General features: G+C 35.8%; 1 long non-coding RNA gene across 1 annotated transcript in view; it reads left to right on the forward strand.

Moving 5' to 3' along the window:
* LOC141488299 (uncharacterized) overlaps window positions 1-12,897 on the forward strand; it is a 90,917-nt gene extending 78,020 nt beyond the window's left edge. The window contains exon 3 of the long non-coding RNA XR_012468636.1: window positions 12,728-12,897. This is a non-coding gene — a long non-coding RNA (uncharacterized LOC141488299). The remainder of the gene's footprint in view (window positions 1-12,727) is intronic.
* Window positions 12,898-18,236: the final 5,339 nt, after the last annotated feature.

An 18,236-nucleotide genomic window follows, 5' to 3' on the forward strand; every position in this document is an offset into this window, starting at 1 on the left:
GAAATGTATTTGTGGGGTTCAAGGAATGAAATTAATTCAAAAAAGGTGTGGTAAGAAGTCATTGAAAAAGATATTGGACCTTATTTCAAAAGAAAAAGTGGCTAAGAATACATTAGCAACTGCTATATTATATGTCTACGCTCCATATACAGTTAACTTTTTTTGTTTCCTCAACTGCAAAATGAAGAAAATAATAGGACCTATCTCACTAAATTATTGTAAGGATAAATTGAGATAATGTAGAAAGTACCTTAAAACTTAAAGCAATATATATAATATATATATATATAAATGTCAGTTATTATGCTTATTATTATTATTATTTAAAGGCTTTGAGGAAGCTATCTATATGCAAATTGAGGGCATCTTCAAGGAAACAGTATTTTTAAATAATATTTTACAATGGCTACCTCTTGACTATCTTACAATTGACTTAAAGATATAGAAAATATGAAATCCCATTGTGCTATTTTTTATTACAAAAGTATTCAATTTGGTAGAACAAAAACTGCCTCACACACTCTTTTACAACAAAGTTTCATCAATATATCAGAAATTATTCAACATTATGTAACAACAGAAAGAAACTTGTTCTATGATCCTCTAATAATCAATATTGTTGAGGTATAAAAAAAGAGAAATAATGTTTCCCTAAAAATTTAAAACTATGAAAGAAGAAATCTAGAGCAACATCAAAGTTGAGAAGGGATTCCCCACATATGATAAGGTCTTTCAGATGATTCTGTTTGCAAGGCTAGAGTGTTGACTTGGGGTCCAGAAGATCTGAGTTTGAATCCTACCTCGGATGACCTTGGGCAAGTCATTTAACTTCTCTCAGAAGAAGTTTCCTCACTTGAAAAATGGAAGAAATAGTACCTATTTCACTGGTGTTTTGAGAATCAAGAGACATAATGAATGTACAAGACTTTACACATTTTAAAATGCTCTATAAATGTTAACTATTATTGTTGCATGAAATTGCCTTTGCTAGCATTAAGCTCCAAGATATGGAAAAGATCTGTAATTATTCAAAAGAGTTTGGCTTGGTTTGTACACCCACACAGAATGAACAATGTCTTGTTGCCCAGATTTCAACATGTATTTAAATGGACACCTTATAAAGTTTGTCCAACAATATATATGGGACATGCCAATATAGATGGACGTTGAGCTGAGCCCAGATTTGAAAAGGAGGAAGGGAGCAGGACAGATAGTCTCAGTAGCAAGGCACTCTTATTGACATCAAGCTAGTAATAATAAGAATAGCCACCTTAGCACTTTGTCTTTAGATTCCATTTAGAGAGGACTGGGGGCTGCAGAGTATTTTCTGACTTTCAAGATACATGGAAAAACACAGCTTTCAAAAGTGAATTTTTATGACTGAATTTCAGTTTTAAAATATTTACTGAACACCTATAAAAAGAGCAATGAAAAGTGCAAACTCTTAATAGTCCTTTTAAATGCCTGTATTTTATATTTAGATCACTTTAAGATTGTAAATTTACTTTTGTGCTTTCAGGTGTAACTAATGAGAAGTGCACAATTATTTTCTTAAATGGGAAAAAAGTTCAAATGTAAAATTATCTAGTCAGAGAGTCACTGACTACAGAGAAGGGTTGTAAAAAAGACTTCTTGTCTAACTCTACCTATTCCCTACTCCCCAATAATTTTAAGTTTACAAAGGCTGTCTGATTCTTATTCAAAGTTTAGTACCTAAAGTGAAACTTGACAAACTTGAGGAAAGGGACAGGCTTTGAGAAATGAAGATATGCCATAAGCAAGATACTAAGCAGAAGAAGACAGAAAAGTATTTTATCTTTTGACCAATAGGAATAAGATTCTGTATGTGCACAATTTAAAATTATTGAAAATGTTAAAATTTTAAAACACAGAGCAGGAACAGATTGTACACCTCTGCATTTTCCCCCTTCACTCATAGAAACAGAATCAATCAGAATAATTTTTTCACATGTATGCAAATGTGACTTCAGGGAATATGCAATCAAAATGATGTTAACTAGGACCTAGCACTTCATGCTACTTTTCATCATCTCTCAGAAGCCCATTGATAAGTGAATAACTATCATTAGACCTAGGAATTAATAATTAATTAGCGTTGATCAGAGGGCTCTTCTTGAGAGAAACAATATGCCTAGTTGGAAACAAAGAAAAAGGTCTTCATGTAAAAAAATAACAGTGCTGATTTTTTTTTAATCTCTTGAAGTTAGGAAACTGAAGATGACTGTTGCTATGGTAAGATCAGCAGACTATAATATAAAAGGATCATTTTCCTGAACTGTTATCTAATTTTTTTGAGAAACTGTGGAAGTGTACTTAATAAGGTTGGTTTGCATATTGTCAACTGTCATATTATAAGTTCTTCTATAAATTTCTGTACTGAAGTAGAAAGAGCTACTAACTTGGAATTCAGAGATTTAGCCCTATAGGGCTAAAGATATATATATATATATATATAAAATTTAATTTTGCTGACCCTTGGGTTCCTCAAATCAAAAATGGAGATATTAATAACATTTTCTTGCAAAGTTTTTTCCTATTTTTATTTTTATTTATCATATATTATTATAATAATCTTGTGAGAATAATAATAAACCCCCCTCCCCCAAAAAGATGAGGAACCTCAAGAATAGTGAGAGAGAAAAAAAAGTACCCTTCAGTCTGTGTTCAGATTCTAATAGCTCTATCTCTGGGATGAGTTGCCTGTCCCATCATAGCCATCAGAGAAGTTGTTTCATTGTTTTTCCCACAATTGCTATCACTAGCTATATTTCCCCTCTATTTTATTCCACCCCACTCTCATCTATTCCATTCTCTCTCTCTTTCTCCCTCCTTCTCTCTCTCTCTCTCTCTCTCTCTCTCTCTCTCTCTCTCTCCTTTCACCCTGTCCTGTCCAAAAGTGTGTTGTATCTGAGTACCTTCTCCAACGATCTTCCCTCTCTTCTATCACCTACTCCCTCCCTTCCCTCTCCCTATTCCCACTTATCTCATCCCTTTCCTCTCATTTTTCTCTAGGGTAAGATAGATTTCTATGCCCTATTAAGTGTGTTTGTTATTTCCTCTGACCCATTTCTGATGAGAATGAAGGCTTATTCATTCCCCCTCACCCTCTCCCATTGTCAAAGCTTTTGTTTTTGTTTTGGGGTTTTTTTTAGGTTTTTCAAGGCAAATGGGGTTAAGTGGCTTCCCCAAGGCCACACAGCTAGGTAATTAAGTGTCTGAGACGGATTTGAACCCAGGTACTCCTGACTCCAGGGCTGCCCCCAAAGCTTTTTTTTAAAACTCTTATGTGAACTATCTTAGCCCCTTCTTCCTCTCCTTTTTCTTCCTCCCAGTACTTTCCTTTATCATCCACTGACTCCATCTTTTTACTGTATTATACCATATATTCAGCTCCTCCCTGTGCCTTGTCTATATATGCTCCTTCTAACTGCTCTTATGAATGAGAAGGTTCATGTGAATTATCAGTATCTTCTTCCCATGCAGGAATACAAGCAGGTCAACATCATTAAGTTCCTCATAGTTAGTCCTTCTCTTACACCCCTTCTATGGTTCACCTGAGTCCTGTACTTGGAGATCAAACTTTCTGTTCAGCTCTGGTTGTTTCAATAGGAAAGTTTGAAAGTCCCCTGTTTCATTGAAAGTCCATCTTTTCCCCTGAAAGAGGATGCTTGGTTTTTCTAGGTAGTTGACTCTTAGTTGTAAACCAAGATATTTTGCCTTCCAGAATATCATATTCCAAGCCCTACAAGTCCTTAATGAGGATGCTGCCAGATCCTGTGCAATCCTGACTATAGAGCCATGGTAGTTGAATTGTTTGTTTCTGGCAGCTTTTAGAATTCTCTTTGACTTGGGAGTTTTGGAGTTTGACCATAATATTCCTGGAAGTTTTTCTTTTGGGATCTCTTTCAGGAGCTGATAGGTGAATTCCCTCAATTTCTATTTTACCCTCTGCTTCTAGGATCTCAGGGCAATTTTGCTGTATTTATTTCTTGAAAAATGAATTCTAGGCTCTTTTCCAGGTCATAACTTTCAGATAGCCCAATAATTTTTAAATTATCTCTTCTGGATCTGATATTTGAGATCAGTTGTTTTTTTCCAATGAGATATTTCACATTTTCTTCTAATTTTGGGGGGTTTTGGGTAAAGTTTTATTTCTTCCTGAGTTCTCACAAAGTTATCAGCTTTCCTTAGTTCCATTCTGCATTTCAAGGAGTTATTTTCTACAGAGGCTTTAACTCCTTTTCCAGCTGTCCAGTTCTGCTTTTTAAGGCATTCTTCTCCTCATTTTCCTTTTATGTTGCTTTTTCCATTTGACCTAAACTGGTTTTTAACATATTATTTTCTTCAGTATTTTTTCTATTTCTTTCACCAAGCTGCTGACTTGGTTTTCATGATTTAACTGCATCACTCTCATTTTTCCTCTCAATTTTTCCTCTACCTCCCTTAATTGCTTTTTCAGAGTTTTTTGAGCTCATCCATAGCCTGCATCCATTTTCTATTTCTCTTGGAGGTTTTGGATACAGAGGCTTTGATTTTGTCATCATCTGAGTATGTATTGTGGTCTTCAGTGGGACCAAAGTAATTTTCTATGGTCAGATTCTTCTTTTTCTGTTATTTGCTCATTTCCTCATCCCATAACTATTTTACTGCACTTCCAAGGTTTGGGGGGATTTTTGAGACAACCCACAGGGACCTTAATTCCTCCAAGGTCTTATTAGGGACTGTAACTGCTCTCTTGCCTGTCTTCAGGCCCTCCTCTCTGCCCTGGAGCTGTGAGGATGGTCCCTGCTTGGCTATGTGTTATGGGAGCCCAGATTGTAACCTGGATCTGAGTGTGGGTAAACAGCTGAGTCTTGCCCCAGAGAGAGTAGAGAGACCTCTGCAGTCTCCACTGATCCCCTTACCAGCTATGGGCTGAGAGCTCTGGATATGCTGGGTGGTTCTGTTGACATCCACTGCTAGTTCTCACTGCAGGGCTTCTCTGAGGCCAGAGCTCTGCTCCATACATACTATGTTGCAGCAGAGTTCTTTCACCAACCCTTGGCTGTCCCCATGATCCCTGGGCCAAGAGGTCTGGAAACCACCTCCTCTGCCATGGACACTTGCACCATGCTGTGCCGCACTGAGGCTGTGGCTGCAGCCATGCTGGCTTTTTCCAAAACCCCCCCACCCCAACCCAATGAAACACACCTTTCCCATGAATTTCTAAGTTGCCTTGGTCTGGGAAATTGCATCACTCAGTCTTTCTGTGGGTTCTGTCCCTCTAAATTTTGGGTAGAGTCATAATTTGATGGCTTTTGGAGTTGGGGGGGGGGGGACAAGTTTCCAGGAATTCCTGCCTTCACACCACCATCTTGGCTCCACCCCTCTTGCAGAGAGTTTTTTGAGGCTCAAGGGAAACATTTAATGTTGAAAACTCTCTGAACCCGAAAACTAAATAAAAGGTCAAAGTTAATGGTCATAAACTGAGTTGTTTTTTTTTAAAAAGAATGATAGCCATGAAAGGAACTTAGAAATCATCTAGTGTAACTGCTTAATTTTTTACACAAAGAAACTGAGGGCTGGAGGAATGAGATTTGCTGAAAGTTTTAAACCAATTGGTTCCTCACCAATCAATAGAAAATGGAATAAACTTAAATCTGTCCTTCCTAGGTATCCAGGATCAAAACAAATGGGTAGAAAGCATAGGGGAAGGAAAAGCTCTCAAAGGAATTATTAAATTCTTTTCTGTGATTTCTTTTTAATATTAGTAGGAGGCATGCATTTATGGGTATTTATACATACATACATAATATATACTTACACATATATACTTACACACACACACACACACACACACAAATGTCCATATTTTGCTCAGAAATTTAAATGAGTACATATTAGTCACTACAATGATTATGGCAGCTCCTCAGCATGGATGTACCTCAAGAGAATTCTCTCAATCCATTGAGATTTATAGAACACTTTCCTCTCAACAACTCTATGAAGTAAGGAATGGAAGTGTTATTATTCCCTTTTTTAACAAAAGGAAAATAGTAATTGTGACAAATATGGGCAGCATCCACCTGCATTTTGTGAATAACTAATATTTTTCAGATCATCAGAATTCATTTAATTAATTCATGTGCATTTATTAAACACTTACTATGTAACAGTCACTTTACTGGATTCTGAGCTAAGGTTGTGAGACACAGAGTTAAAAAACGAAATAATCCCTGCTGTTGAGAATCTATAATTATGTTGAGAGGAAACACCTTGTAAAATTAAAATCAAATATACTAAAAGTAATTTTGAGGAAAGGACACTAGCAATGAGTAGGCATGAGAATAGGTGGCATTTGATTTGAACTGTGAAGGAAGCTAGAGGTTTTAAGTGACAGAGGCAAGGATGAAATGCATTCCAGAGAACTGTACATCCTGGACAAAGGTACAGAAAACATAATACCATATATGGAGTGAAACAAGTAATCCAATTTGAATGGATCATAGAATCCATGCAAAAAAGTGACATATAACAGTCTAGTAAAGAAGACTGGACTGTGAAGAACTTTGAAAGTCAAACAAAAAGTTTGTAATTGATCCTAAAAACAATAAGGAACCATTGGAGCTTCTGGAGCAAAAAAAAAAAGGGAAATATTTAGATCTTTGCTTGAGGCGGCTCATTTTGGCAGCTATGTAAAGGACAGATTGCAGAAGGAAGAAATTTGATAAAGGTAACTTAGAAGTTTGTTTCTTGTAATAATGTAAGGAAATGTGATGAAGACCTGAATTAGGTTTGATGCTAACTATATTAACTGAATAAAAGTAACAGGTATGGAAAGTATTGTAGAGGTAGGATCCATGAAATTTGTAAACTGATTAGTTGGGGAGAATGGGGGAAATAGAAGAGTTGAGTTTGACTAGGATTGCATATCTAGAAGCCTGGAAAGAGTGGTACCTTCAAGAGCAATAGGAAATTAATAAGGAGGAAACTATTGAAGGCAAAGATGATGACTTCTGTTTTAGACATAGTGAGCTTGAGGAAGTATTTGGTGATGGGAATATGAAGTTTAAGATTGAGATAAGACAAGGGTATATAGAACTAGGAGTCATCTATGTAGTATGAACCTTGCAGGGGAGGTGGTTAGGTCACCGAGAATGTAGAGAGAAGAGAGAAAAGGTTACAGACCAAATTCATTGGGTACATCCACAATTAGTGGACAGGATATGGATTATGACTTAGAAGACTTAGGAATGTCCAGTCAGATAAGATGAGAGCCAAGAAAGAGCAGTGTCATGAAATTCCAAAAAGAGAAGGTGACCAGTCAAATGTGAAAAGGCTACTGGACTTGGCTAATGAAAGGTCATTGGTATCTTTGGAGAAACAAGTCAATAAGCATTTATTAAGTGCCATCAGTGTGTCACTGACTATACACTGAGAATGCAGACACAAGTTAAAAAAAAAGATAATCCATGTCCTTATTTTCAAATTTGGGAAGACAACACATCAAAGTGATGTGAAAAATGTACTTGGGAGTTGAAGGTGAAGCTATCTTTGGAGGACATGACAGAGGAAAAAAAGTCTAGAAAGTCAGTAGTCAGGAGGAAAACCTAGAGGGGGTTGGTTGGCCTAGGAACACCCCTCAAATGGAGGTTCTGGATTCTCCCACCAATCAAATCAAGTGGCTACAAGGGCAGAGGGATGTTCCCAGATGAGAAAGAGGCCTTACTTGGGTGGAAGATCTTTTCTTCCTTTGTGGTAGTCTCATGAAGTTCTCTCAAAGTCTAGATTTTTATTTAACTGGGTTTAACAGGAGCATGCCTTACAGCATTGAGAAACTCCCTTGATTCAATAGTTTCTCAGATCCTGATGCAGATGATGCCATGAGCCAACAATGTGCTATGGACACTTACATTTTTTTTTTTAGGTTTTTGGTTTTTTTTGTTTTGTTTATTTTGTTTTTGCAAGGCAATGGGGTTGAGTGGCTTGCCCAAGACCACACAGCTAGGTAATTATTAAGTGTCTGAGGCCGTATTTGAACTCAGGTACTCCTGACTCCAGGGCCAGTGCTCTATCCACTGTGCCACCTAACCACCCCAGACTTACATTTTTTAAACTTAACTCTTTCAATGGTTTATTCAAATCTTTCTGCCTATCTTTTCATAAATTCTTCTGGTGGTTAAAGGGAGGTGGACAGAGAGAAGACAGATTTCACAAACTCATAGTTTGTACTGCTCCAACACTACACTGGTCTGCTATTTGAAAGAGAAAAGTGAGTAATAAGGTTAAAAGTCAGATTGCAAGAGGAATGAAAAGTGAATGAGAGGAGAAGTGGAGGCAATGAATATAGATAGCAATTTCTACAACTTTTGCTGCAAAAGGAAGGATATAGGATGATAGCTTAAGAAGATGGTAAAATAAAGTGAGGGATTTTATAAGGATGGTGGTGGTGGGGAAGAAAGAACTGGGAGTGTTTATAAAATCAGGGAAGGAGATAGTGGGTAGGGCAAGACTGAAGATTAGGGAGATTAGAGATGTTACAGTGTGGGATGGGGGAAGGAAATTTATTGGAGAGCAGGAAGGGATGAAATCAAGGGTACAAGTAGCAGGATTAGCCTTGGTGTGGAAAAAGACTTCCTCTTTATTAGAGGCTGAAGTTAAAAAAGAAAACATACAGGACAATATCAAAGAGTATAAGGTGTAGAGTAGGGGATAATGGGGAAATTCAGATACTTATTGGGTATGTTGTAGTGAAGATTTTTTTTTATAGTATGGTTTGGAGTGAAAAGACCAAGGAGGTTTCTTCTAACTCTTTTAGTTAAACTCATTCCCCTCTACTTTACCCATTTCCAGTCCTGTAGCATCTCTTCTAACTTTTCAGACATCACTGAGAGCAGTTATTCCCTTCAGTTTTTTTTCAATCTAGTATTGCTACCAATAAAAAAAAACTAGATCAAGTATTCTCACTCTCTGGAGCCACCTACTAGACCTAAGGTGAAAGCAATAGTGATATTTCTGGATAGGATTAGGATGAGATATCTAAGTAGTGTCTTTTGGAATCCCAGGATATGAATTTGAATCCCCACTTGGTCACTTAACCACCTAGGTGATGTTGTTTAGGTCCCTTTCCTTCTCTGGGCTTTATAGTTTCCTCATTTACAAAGTGAGGGGATTAGACTTAATGACCTAGATTCTTTCTAGCTCCAAATCTAAGACTCATGAACTAACCCAAGACTTTCTCTTGTTTTCATGATCAATACACTCAAATTTGTAACATCTCTCCTTTTATCCACCAATGAGTGTATGAACATCAGAAAGGTCCTATTTGTTGAGAGAGACAGGCTACCTTTACCATCCTTGAATACTCATTTTGTCTTTCCCTAGGTCTTTCAGTGTGAATCATCTTATGTTTCTTTATTTTCCTATTGATTGAAAAGTTTCTATGTCTGAAACAAGGATAATTCATTCATTTGATGTTGGGAGTAGCTAAGTGGCACAATGGATAGAGTTCCAGGTCTAGAAATTCATCATCCTGAGTCCATTTCTGACTTTGGACATTTTCTAGCTGTATAACCCCAGACAAGTCATTTTCCTCAGTTTCCTCATCTATAAAATGAGCTAGAGAAAGAAATGACAAAGCACTCTATGACAAAGACAACCCCAAATGGAGTCATGAAAAGTTAGACATGACTGAATAGCAACATTTCAATGTTTATCTAGAGCTCCTTATTTCTTCTTCCATTCAATGAAAGTTGCTTTCATCCATTATTTTAAAAAAAAAAGTTCCATCTATGCTACTAACTACAAGTTGTGTGATTTTAGGTTTGTCACTACAGTTCCCTTACCTATAAAGTAAGGGGTTGGACTAAATGATCTCAAAATTTTTGTTATTCTATAATCTACACAAGAATATGCTAGAGTGTCATATTTAAATTTCCATCAATTAAATGTTGACTAAAAAAAAAGTCTATCTAATGATGATGATGACATATCCAAAATATTTTTTGACATTAGATCTGAATTAGAAACAGTAATTTCAGGAGTCCTTCCTGCTATCTTTTTTGAACAAAACCAAACGTGTTTTAGAGATTAAGAATATTTCCTTCAAAGCTTCTGGCTCTTTTCATCAGGATGCTAAAAGTGTGATATTCTTTTAACATTGCTATGCAATTCTGACTTTTCTCCTAGTTTCTTTTCCCCATATCCCCATTTTGTGATATACCTACACCATGGACACTATCAAAACACACACACACACACACACACACACACACACACACACACACACAAACACATTTCTGACCCTAGTCAATGACAGTTTTAATCTAAAGAGGTGAACAGGATTCAACAAGAGTATAATTGAATTTGACTTTCTTAAACTGGAATGTTTTTCAATTTCATAAAAGCATAGAAACTTAAAATAGAAAAGACCTATTGGGTCACTTAATCTAGGTCTCTGATTATTCTAGGTTCTTCTGTATGGTATATTTTATATTTTTTCTTTTTATCATTACTGACAATTCTGTAACATGGCCTTTTTCACACTAATAAGCACGCAATTTCAGCACAGAAGGGGATATATGAATCATAAAGGTCAATTCCCTTGTTCTACAGGCAAGGAAACTGAGGCCCAGATGAATTGAATGATTTGCTCAAGATTACACATAAACAAAGGCACATAGGCAAGAATGACCAAATTAGGTAAGGGGAACCAGTTTGGGAATAATTAGAAATAAAACTACCAGGTTAGGTAGATAAGATCAGACCATAGATGTCCTTATAAGGCAGGAGAAATGACATAAAGGCTACCATAAGAAAAATCTCTTTGTGGCAAAAAAAAAAAATATATGAGTAGGTCAGGTTGAATTGAATATGCTTTCCAACAATGCTGATTGAAATCCACACTTGTATGTCCTATGAGATTCATTTCTACATCATCCTACAGATCTTCCAGAGAATATCCATCCAGTGTGTTGAGTGAGGGTTTTCTTCTAATTGGCAAAATTGTTCTTTTAGAACTGAAAGGAACCTTAAATGTTATCTAGTCCACTCACCCCTCCTTTGGACAGGTGGAGAATTATAGACTCAAAGAGGTGAGGAACTCACCCAAGGTCATACATATATAGTAAGTAGAAGAATCAGGATTTGAACTCAATTCTGTATCTCAAATTCAGGGCTTTTTCTACTACTGTGGGTATCAAGATAGGGCATATGGGACGTCTCTCAGTCATAATTACTCCCTAGGAGTGGGAGGAGGTGGTATGGGACAAGGAGTGCTGTATTTGAAGTTAAAGTACCTGGGTTACATGTTGGCTCTGCCACCTCTTTGGGTGACCTTAATCAATTACTTTACCTTTCTATGCCTCAGTTTCCTTATCTGTAAATTGAGGAGATTGAATCAATGAACTCCAAGGTTACTTGTAGTTTCAAGACCTAATTAAGCAATAACAAAACATCAAATGTACATTTTTACAACCAACTATTTTAAAAGACCTTTCTTCATAAATGACTCTAACAACTCATCCATTCATTACTCCTTCCTTCTCTTTCTTCCCATTCATTGTCTTTGTTTTTCATTATCACAATAGCTGCTTATCTATTTTCCTTTTGCAGAATTACAGCCCAAATGTATGCTATTTTTAACTTTACATTATTTCACAGGTTTTTTTGACTTTAGATTATTTCACATCTATTTCTAAATTTCAATCCATCTCTCATATTTGCATCTTAATTATATTATAGTATTTCATCTCATATACCACATTTTGTTTAGTCTTTCCTCAATTCAGATTTTTAGATTTTATCATAACAAATAATATTTACACAATATTTTTGAACAAATAGCTTTTGTCTTTTGATAATGCCACTCAAGGTATCATTCTTGTCACATGTATATGATTACAATATACCCAACCTGTGATATAACTAACAAAGGTTGCACCCATGCTGGTGCAGTACAGTGAACAGGGCAGGAGGAGGTTCATCTGGAATTTATCTGAGGGGAGAAAGTCCCTCCCTGACCACTACTAACTTTCTAAAGTTACTGACCAGTTTTAACAATGATACAGATAGGGATTGGGGATGTGGTTACTTTCTAAATTCTTAACTTTAAATGATGGCAATAAGAACCACCTCTCCAATTTGGAATCTATGTCAAATTATTTAACAGAATAGATGAAAAAGTTGAGATTTTGACTTGAAAATATACCAAGATCTCCAGGGAAGCACCACAGGAAAAAAAAAATGTATTTTCCATGGTAATGGGAAAAGACAAGTTCTCTAAGCAAAGCTGCTCCTATAACTAAAAGTCAGACTTTCCAAGGTTTGATAAATCCAGGTTATTCTAAATCACCTACACTCTATATTTGTTAGTTCTGACAGCCCCCAAAAGCCTATGCCATGATACATAACTATAATGGGCTTTGTTTTGCACCCATGTGAAAATTACAGACACCTGCTTCTGAGAGAAGACATTCTGCATTCCTTACCATATGGGTGAGAACAATTTCTTTCCATTGCCTGCATCTTTAAAACTACCATACTGGGAAAGTAACTCTTTTCTGGCAACATACAGAGGATAAAGATTCTATTCACCCACAGCACAAGCTCTATGAAACAAGTTAGGAGGGAGGACAGATTATCCTCCTTCCCCCACCTCCTTTAGGCATATGGCTCTGAGAAGCAGGCTTGTCATTTTGTTTTTATCTTTTTCATTTGTCTTTTTCAGTTCTAGGTACGGAGGGAAAGGTCCTCAGATCCAGACTCGAGTGATGGAGGCAGGATTCCAGGCTGGATGTTGTCACAGACCAATAAGGAAACTCTGAGAATTAAGGAACTTGAGGGGCCTTGGACTTGGAATTTGGTGGGATTGTGTTACATTAAAACTGAGTTAAATTATGAACCTTATCTCCCTCCTTTCTCCAGAACTAGAAGTGATGTGTATTGGGTGATTATGTACCCCGTGTATTAGAGGGATGTTTGTATTTTTATTCTTTCCATACCTTTGAAGTTAATATTCTTTTGCTAATCTGACTCTTAAATGGTTAAATGGAACTAAGGTTCAAAAGACCTCTGTAATTGGGAGAAAGTCATTGGTGGGGGCATGAGCCAATGGTAGAGATCTTGAATACCCTAGAGTCCCTTTAAGGGTACAGGAGAATCCTAGGGGAGGGGTGAAATGTAACATTTTTGACCTTTAAGCGTAGTCACATTCATAAAATCAACAATTTTGGATGACACCATACCTATATTTCATTAAGAACAAAGCTTTCTCATGACATAGCAATATGGTAGATAATAAATAAGCTTTACTATAAAAACTAACTGGATTTAGGAACTTCAAGATACAGTACAGTGATCCTCAACTTTTTCAATATACACAACATATCACTAAGGCATAGTGCTGCTGTGAGGGTAGTGTGTTTACTTATCTTTGATCTTTCCATTACTCTGTGGAATTTATATTTTCATTTCCTGACTTTAGTCATTCTGTATATTGTTCTTTTATTTCACTCTACAATTCCTGAAAAATCTGCCAGTGTTTCTCTGAATCCTTATATTCATAATGCATTATCATGTTTTGTTATATTCATGTTTTTCAATCATTCTCCAATGACGGACATTCACTTTGTTTTCAGTCCTTTGTAACCATCAAGAGTACTGCAATGAATATTTTAGCATGTGAAAGAAAAATATCAACTACCTACTATGAGCTGAGCACTATGCTAAGCTCTGGAAATATAAAAGCAAATGTGAGAAGCACTTGCCTTTGAGGAGTTTATATTCCAAAGAAGAAGACACAACATATAGGGGAGTGATTGCCAGGGAAGGGAGTCGTGGTTTGGAAAAGATTTTGGAAAGTTCCAAAGTTTGTGAGTGGAACAGTAAGGAAGTCAATCGACCTATCTTGCCAGAGGCAAGAGTAACATTGATTTGATTCTAGAACAAGAGGTAGAAAGAAGTGGTGTACAGAGGGTATTGATGCCAGAGAAATAAAATGATGAATGAAGAGGAAGCTGCATAGTCCTAGAGCATGAAAAAATAAGTGACTTCACTCCTCTCAAACAGAGACTCTATTTTGGCATTTATTTCTGTCTCTGATTTTTGGATGTGTATGTCTGCTAATAGTCATTTTTCTAGTGTAATTCCAAATTGAAATTCAGAAAGTTTGGACCACTTTATAGCTCCATCAACAATGTAACAGTATGCCTATCTTCTCCAAATCTCTCCAACATTGTTCTTTCTTTGCCAATTTACAAAGAATGAAGTAAATCCAGAGTTCCTTTAATTTGCATCTCTCTTCCTATCAGAGTAGTTTTCATGTAGTGACTTATAATTTGCAAATTTTCTTTTGGCAACTGTTCATAACTTTGCTTATTAATTGTTGTTGTTCATCCTTCATTTTCAAAGAGACCCAATGATATCACAAGACCAGTGATGTCTCAACTTGTTTGTGAGTTGGGTTTAGGCAAGGCAAAGTTGCTCAAAGTTGTTAGTCTTGCTGTCTCTTTCAGACTCAATAAAGTCCAGTGGCAAGACAAAAATCAAAACAACCAGTGATGGTCCAGAATGTAGTAGCTGACCTTGGTATCTTCAATGTCTAACCATGGTCTAATTATTCCACAGTGCCTGCCTCAGCCACCTCCTTGTTCTCATCTGCTTATTCCACTAGAGGAAGTCTTCACAAGCTTGGAATAGATATTCCCTAATTTCCTAATCTGATTTGAGGGTTGTTGGTTACCTCAACCTGGTTTAGCCTGTCTGCCAAGATGGTTTTACCCAGGTGTGGCCATTGTATAAGCTATAGCTTCTTAGAGCCACAAGTGGAAGATGGGTGGACACCAAAGGTTGATGAGCAGCCCTGTAAGGACTCAACAAGCTCTCATAACAGAGGTGCTAATTTTCCTTGGATATTTTATGTACTCTCTCTTTATAATTAGTGATTACTATTTATTGATTAGGTAATGACTGTTGGTGTTGTATGTTTATGCCACTTTCCAGAATATTTTGGATATCAAAATTTTATTGGTGATGTTTTATTCAAATATTTTCTTGTCATATAATTTCTTTTGTGTCTATCTTGTCTTTACTGATTTTATTTTTAGAAAGTTGTGAACAAAATTGTCTATTTTAACTGTTAAAATTTTCTCTGCCTGTTTTTTTTGCAAGGCAATGGGGTTAAGTGGCTTGCCCAAGGCCACACAGCTAGGTAATTATTAAGTGTCTGAGGTCGGATTTCAACTCAGGTACTCCTGACTCCAGGGCCAGTGCTCTATCCACTTCACTACCTACCTAGCCACCCCCTGCCTCTGTTTTTAAATGTTAATTTAAATGATTCTTAATATATATCCAAATAAGTACTGGGAAATAACATGATATTAAATCTTAAAAGTCATTTTATGTGTATTGTGTGTTGGAACAAACAGCCTTTGGTTTACCTAGAAAACCATCTGAATTATGTAATTTATGTATCTCTCATCATGTGAGAATATAGGAGGATGTTAATCCCCTTGCTGGAAAAGCCCTCTCTGCCATCAGATTTTTTAACATACACTGATCCTCACTACCTTTCTTACTCAATTAAATTTGACATTTAAGTTCCTATTATATGAAAAGCTCTGGTTTGTATACAAGAAGATACAGAATCAGAAACAAAATGAATTTAGTTAAGAAACCTAATTACCCTTAATTATGAAACTTAAAATCTATTGGATGGGCACAACCTGTACACAGATAAGTATTTATAAAGAATATAGAACATAATTTAAGATAATTCCAATAAAAAGAAAACGCCAACAATGGGGAGAGGGTTCAGGAAAGATATCCAGTAGAGGTCTCTGATTTGAAAGGTCCAGAAATCCTAAGAGTCAGAAGAAGGAGGAAATATATTGCAGACACAGGGACCACCTGTGCAAAAGTTTTGAGACTATAATTTGAATGTCATGAATGGACTGAGCTAGTAGGTAAGTTTTACTAGAATAAACAAGATGAAGGGGGAAAATATGAAATAAGTCTAGAATGATGAGTGGGATTCATATACATGTCAAGCTGGAAAAAGTAGTGAATCTGGGTGACTTGAAGTCACCTTCTGATACCTTCAGTAGAAATGGGAAAGTTGGGGGTGTGGCTAGGTGGTGGCTAGGTGGTGCAGTGGATAAAGCACTGGCCTTGGAGTCAGGTGTACCTGGGTTCAAATCCGGTCTCAGACACTTAATAATTACCCAGCTGTGTGGCCTTGGGCAAGCCATTTAACCCCATTTTCCTTACAAAAAAAAAACCTAAAAAAAAGAAATGGGAAAGTTGAGAGGAAGAAAGGGATTAGAGGGGAGGAAGAAGGAAGATTTATTATGAGTTTTGTTTTAGACATATTTAATTTGAATATGGGACTTATTTATAAGTATTTTGTATTTGGTTTCCAATCTAATTTCCTTATCAATCACCAGCAATGCAAAAAGCAAGTGATGAGTATTTATTAAATGCCTACTATATGCAAAGCATTAAGTTAGAGCCTGGGAAATTTAAATACATAGATATATACATACATACATAAACATATATATATAAATATATGTATATATATGCATATTTGCATTGGTATCAATAGTCAGGAATTGGGAAAGGATAATTTTTATTTCTAATAAAATAATCAGGAAGTTATATTATAAGGAGTAGTTTGGTTTGTTTTGGTTTTTGTACTTTCAGCATAATTCTACAAGTTACATCTCTCAAAGCCCGAGGAGTTTGAGAATTATAATGTATCGTGATTCCATAAAAAAAAGCACTTACAACTCCACCTACAAAATTTTCTAACAAGATTTTTTTTGCCCATTGCTCAATTTAACCTTCTTCAAGGAACCCTGAGGCAATTAATACATTTCTTCTGAGCAAGGAATCATTTTTATCTGACTAAGAAAGATGCCCAGATTATGTAAACCATAATGGAATGGTAGGAATTCAAATTAGAATACAGGAAGAAATGGTTGAATGTATCACAATATCTTTTTTTTCTCCTCCATTCTATAAATAAAGCTTTGGGTCGTAATCACTTCATGCTAAGACAAATATAATTTCCTAAAAGGATCCCTCACTTAAATTTTAAAAAACAACAATTTTTTGAATCTTTGTGGTAGTTCCCATTACACACAGATTAGATCCAATATCTTTTACCTGTTGCTTCAAAGGCCATTTTATTTCCATCACCAAGGCAATCTTACTTCCCATAGCTTCTCCTAATTCTTCCACAATTTCTTTGCTTCTCTTAAGTTAATTTCCTAAATGAGCCTATTAACTAATCATCTCATTCCTGTTTCTGATCATTATTTCAGATTATAGCAGTATCTAGAGTGCCCTTTGCCACAAATGTCCAAAAAAACTATTTCCCTTTCTTCATTCAAAAAGAAAAATTTCCATGAAATCTTCCTGGATTTATAACCCCCAATCCACTCATTGACAATAATGAAACACATATCTCTCCCTAAGTCACTGCCACACAATTGTGTTTAGCGCTTAATCTATCCATAACATATTATTCTCTGTATAGTTGTATGTCCTTAATGTGTTCTATTGTATCTAAGGTTTATGTCAGAGTAATCCTTATTAAACAATGTTCAGCACTGAAAGTTTTAAGTCAAGACAAGACCTCCACCAAATCCAATGAAAAAAATAGTAATGACATATTATTCATAAGTCTCTTTAAGGTTTTAAAAGTATTTTCCTCACATTAATCTTGAGAAGGTGGTAGCACATTCACTATTACCTTCATTTATCAAAGAGAAGATTGAAGGTTAATATATATTGATTTGTTTTACTTGACTGTTTGATAATAGGAAAGACATCTGTAAAGGGGAGTGAATTGAACAAGAGTCATGGAGAAAAAAAAAAGGAAGAATATAACATCAGTAAAACATTGTTAAATACCTAGAATATAGTTCAGAGGACAGAAATAAAGAGAATAATTATGTTATTTTGGTGTTCAATTTAATATACACTCTTAAAACTGTAGGTAGCAGAAATAAAATGTTTCATACATTATCTTCTTTTTTGGTTATTTGCATATTAAAGTGCACATTTTGTTGTTTGTTGAACATTAAAATGTTCACTTTTGTCGGTGATTATAAAATGCATAATGAGAGAAAGGAAATGAACAATAAAAAGAAAATGGGAACTCTGAGAAGTTAAATAACTTACCAATGTTACTTATATAATCAGTGTCACAGTCAGGTCTCTTGGTTCTAAGT

Source organism: Macrotis lagotis, chromosome 1 (genome assembly GCF_037893015.1).
Source record: "Macrotis lagotis isolate mMagLag1 chromosome 1, bilby.v1.9.chrom.fasta, whole genome shotgun sequence".
Taxonomy (NCBI): domain Eukaryota; kingdom Metazoa; phylum Chordata; class Mammalia; order Peramelemorphia; family Peramelidae; genus Macrotis; species Macrotis lagotis.